This window comes from Penaeus vannamei, chromosome 5, assembly GCF_042767895.1.
Source record: "Penaeus vannamei isolate JL-2024 chromosome 5, ASM4276789v1, whole genome shotgun sequence".
In the NCBI taxonomy this organism is placed as follows: Eukaryota; Metazoa; Arthropoda; class Malacostraca; order Decapoda; family Penaeidae; genus Penaeus; species Penaeus vannamei.
This window is the reverse complement of record NC_091553.1, coordinates 46,427,382-46,432,381: the sequence shown is the minus strand read 5'-3', so window position 1 is coordinate 46,432,381 and position 5,000 is coordinate 46,427,382. Positions and strand designations below refer to the sequence as shown.

At 40.2% G+C, this 5,000-nt stretch overlaps 1 protein-coding gene across 1 annotated transcript in view; it reads right to left on the bottom strand.

Annotated features, from left to right (window-relative positions):
- Positions 1 to 348, bottom strand: part of LOC113817059 (unconventional myosin-VIIa) — a gene marked incomplete at its 3' end in the record, with an annotated part of 196,479 nt that extends 196,131 nt beyond the window's left edge. The window contains 1 exon segment of the mRNA XM_070122188.1: positions 160 to 348.
- Positions 349 to 5,000: the final 4,652 nt, after the last annotated feature.

The window sequence follows — 5,000 nt, the reverse complement described above, 5'->3', positions numbered from 1 at the left end:
AAATACTGACTTTTCGGCTTTCTAAGTTCAAATCAGCGCGTCTTAACGTCTTTTGAATAATTCACTCGGGTCTAGAACACGAGGGAAATTATAATAAACAAATTCTTGCGTCCTATATGTTCGTCTAAGATCCGAATCGCGGAAATGAAAATATCTTACCTTGGTTTTGAAAGATGTTCCTCAGTCGTTCCGTATGCTCGTCGACGGTATATCCAAGACACAAACACTTTCTCCCAGCACTATGGGTATGTATTATATATATCTAGTATCCACGCTTCTACCGTTGCCTTTTTTTTGTGTTATATAGGCATTAACCCCAGCGTAAAGTGCACCTTACAACCCACCCAAGCTACAGCTCACTGACTCGAGACTTACCTGAAGACCTAAGAAATTCCTGGCTGGGATGAGTTGCCACGTAGCATTATAGTGTGTTTTCTGATTTTTCTTTCCTTTTTCGATTTCTTCTTACAGATTTGAGTTTCGGAAAGTAAATTAACGTTTTTACTTGTGTGTTTAATGTGTTCTTGGCTGATGTGAGGTATGGGGAAGTCATAATAAAATCCAATTGTTTTTAATAGTATAGGCATCTTACCCTTTTATCAAGACATCTCAAGTTAGCTAGCTTTCAATCATATTCTTTTGTGATTATATTAGACATCGTTCTTTATCAAATTTGGTCCCATTGCCTCTTCAGGAACGTATAGCGTAACGCAATCGGTAAGCACAAAATAAAAAATGATAAAATATATAAATTGAAAAAATGTACACGGAAATGCAAACCTGCAACTCGACGGCGGCAGCGCACAGTTTTCAAAGACTTGCGTGTTGTGTCAAAATATTTCGATTCTTGCCAGACATTACTCTCTTCCATCCATAATCTTTACAAATAATACCTCCCATCAATATCCGAATATTGATAACACCCAATTCAAAAAACAATAACCCTAGCATGAAAGCCAAAGACCCCCCTCCCACACAAAGAAAATAAAGACTGAAATTTGTTAGTTTGTGCGAATAAGATTACGATCAAAGCGCGCCTGGCTAGCCTCACTACAGGCTCCTATTAGCGCTCAGGTCACACGCTTCGCCTTACACGTCGCCAAAGAAAGCATCTACCTGTTTTTTCTTTTTTTTTCTTCTTTTTTTTATGTAGGTGATTGAAACGGATTGATAACGTAGAGTAGAAGGCGTAGGATGGAGGATACGCGTGTAGTTTTAGGCATAGGTAAACACGGAACTGCTTTTAGGTAAGAGGTGACCATAGTTTTATATGCAATATGTATTTAAAAAAACAGTTGTTTATTAATCTAAATATTTTTGTAATGTAATTCCAGGCGTGATATATCAATACGCTATCATTTAAAAAGAAAATCATCATTACAAGGCTATTTTCCCTGAATAGAAGACAAGTTTTACAAAGTACTTTTTGATGATGGTGAAAATCGTAATATTATTTTTTTTCTTTTTTTTCTTTTCATAATCTTTCATACAATTCTTTTAAAACTTCAGTGCTCTATCAAAAAGAAGCTATATTCGGGGGACTATGAAGATTAAGATAATTAATTAAATGCTAAACTTGCTTTTTGCTGTATAGAAATAAACAAAAAAATGCTTTGGATTCAGAAAAATAAAAGAATTTAGTGTTATTTCTCGTCGTGTGTTTATGATTAGTGAAGCATATACGTTCTGTCTGAATTGTCTATTTTGTCTATCTCCTTTAGTCACAGTGTCATTTTGTCTGTCTGTATGCATCTCTCTCTCTGTCTGTCTCTGTCTCCCTCTCTCTCTCTTACTTTCTATTTTTCTCTCCCATTCTCTCTCTCTCTCTCTCTCTCTCTCTCTTATTTTTCTATTTTCTCTCTCTCATCTCTCTCTCTCTCTCTCTCTCTCAACCTCTCTCTCTCTCTCTCTCTCTCTCATCTGCTCAGCCTCTTTCTCTTTCTCTATCTCTTACTGTCTGTCTGTCTCTTCTCTCTCTATCTGTCTTACTTTCTTTCTGTCTGTCTGTCTCTTCATCTCTGCTCTCTGTCTGTCTATTTCTCTCTTGTCTGTGTCTCTCTCTCTGCTCTCTCTCTCTCTCTCTCGACTCTCTCTTTCCCTCACTCTTTCTGTCTGTCTCTCTGTCTGTCTCTTGCTCTGTCTCTGTCTGTCTCTGTCTTCTCTCTGTCCATCTGTCTGTCTGTCCCTCTGTCTCTGTCTCTGTCTCTGTCTCTCTCTCTCTCTCTCTCTCTCTCTCTCTCTCTCTCTCTCTCTCTCTCTCTCTCTCTCTCTCCTCTGTGTTCTTATTGTTAATAATCAACAATGCATTAAAGTTGAAAACAAATAGTCATTACAAAGCCGAATCGAACAGTAAACAATTCAATTTGTTTAACGGATCTAACACATGTAAGCACACACTCACACTTACATACACAGACGAGCACAAACACACATACACATACACAGACGAGCACAAACACACACATATACACAGACGAGCACAAACACACACACATATAAAGACGAGCACAAACACACACACACACATACACAGACGAGCACAAACACACACATACACAGACGAGCACAAACACACACACACATACACAGACGAGCACAAACACACACACAAACACAGATGAGCACAAACACACACACACCAACGAGCACACACTCACACTTACATACACAGACGAGCACAAACACACACACACACATACACAGACGAGCACAAACACACACATACACAGACGAGCACAAACACACACACACATACACAGACGAGCACAAACACACACACATACACAGACGAGCACAAACACACACACATACACAGACGAGCACAAACACACACACATATAAAGACGAGCACAAACACACACATACACAGACGAGCACAAACACACACACACATACACAGACGAGCACAAACACACATACACATACACAGACGAGCACAAACACACACACATACACAGACGAGCACAAAACACTCACACTTACATACACAGATTCTATTTTCGAGCAATAAATACAATACACATATAAACATCAGAACAATAACACACACACATATAAAGACGAGCACAAACACATACACATACGAGCACAAACACACACACAAACACAGACGAGCACAAACACACACACATACACAGACGAGCACAAACACACATACACCAACGAGTGCCACACACTCACACCCTTTACATACACAGACGAGCCACAAACACACACACACATACACACAGACGAGCACCACAAACACACACACATACACAGGACAAGCACAAACACACACAGATATAAAGACGAGCACAAAACACACACACATACAGTTAAGACGAGCACAAACACACACACACATACACAGACGAGCACAAACACACACACATATAAAGACGAGCACAAACACACACACACATACACAGACGAGCACAAACACACACACATATAAAGACGAGCACAAACACACACACACATACACAGACGAGCACAAACACACACACATACACAGACGAGCACAAACACACATGCACATACGAGCACAAACACACATACACAGACGAGCACAAACACACATACACATACACAGACGAGCACAAACACACACACATACACAGACGAGCACAAACACACACACATACACAGACGAGCACAAACACACACACATACACAGACGAGCACAAACACACATACACAGACGAGCACAAACACACATACACATACACAGACGAGCATTTAAACACACACACAGACACTTTTTAAATGAGCACAAACACACACACATACACAGACAGGCTTATACAAACACACACACATATAACAGACGAGCACAAACACACACACACATATAAAGACGAGCACAAACACACACACACATACACAGAACAGAGCACAAACACACACACACATATAAAGACGAACACAAACACACACACACATACACACAGACACAAACACATATACACACATACGCATACGAGCACAAAACCACACACACATATAACAGACGAAGCACAAACACACACATACACACAGACTGAGCACAAACACCTCACAGCCAAGACGAGCACAAACACAAACACATATACACAGACGAGCACAAACACACTTACATACACAGACGAGCACAAACACACACACATATAAAGACGAGCACACACTCACACTTACATACGCATACGAGCACAAACACACACACATATAAAGACGAGCACAAACACACACACATACACATAGACAGGCACAAACACAGACACATATAAAGACAAGCACAAACACACACACATACACAGGCGAGTTGGCACAAACACACACACACACAAACAAAGACGAGCACCAAACACACACACATATAAAGACAGGCACACACACACACATACACTTTAGACAAGCACAGCAACACACACACCTACACAGGACTGAGCACAAACACACACACATACACAGACGTAGAGCACAAACACACACACACACAAACACAGAACGAGCCCAAACACAGACGAACGGCACATATAAAGACGAGCCACAAACACACACACTGCCATATACACAGACGAGAACTCAACACACAGACGAGCACAAACATTTCACACACATACACAGACGAGCACAAACACACACACATATGGACGAGCACAAACACTTTACACATATAAAAGACGAGCACAAACACACACATACACAGACGAGCACAAACACACACACCCACATACACAGACAAGCACAAACACACACACATACACACAGACGAGACACAACTACATGCACACACACAGGCACAAACACGAGCACAAGACGAGCACAGCTTGCATACACAGACGAGCACAAACGACACACACACATACAAACACAAACACGCACGGTCATACACACACATACAGAAAGAATCTGAAATAAAATGTTTCGAATAAAAATTATGTAAAATTAAAAGCCAGTTCATAATTGTATTTTTTTTACGGTATAAAAGTTTATGTAATGTGTTTTAAGAAAAAAAAAATCAGTTGATATCATGGTAG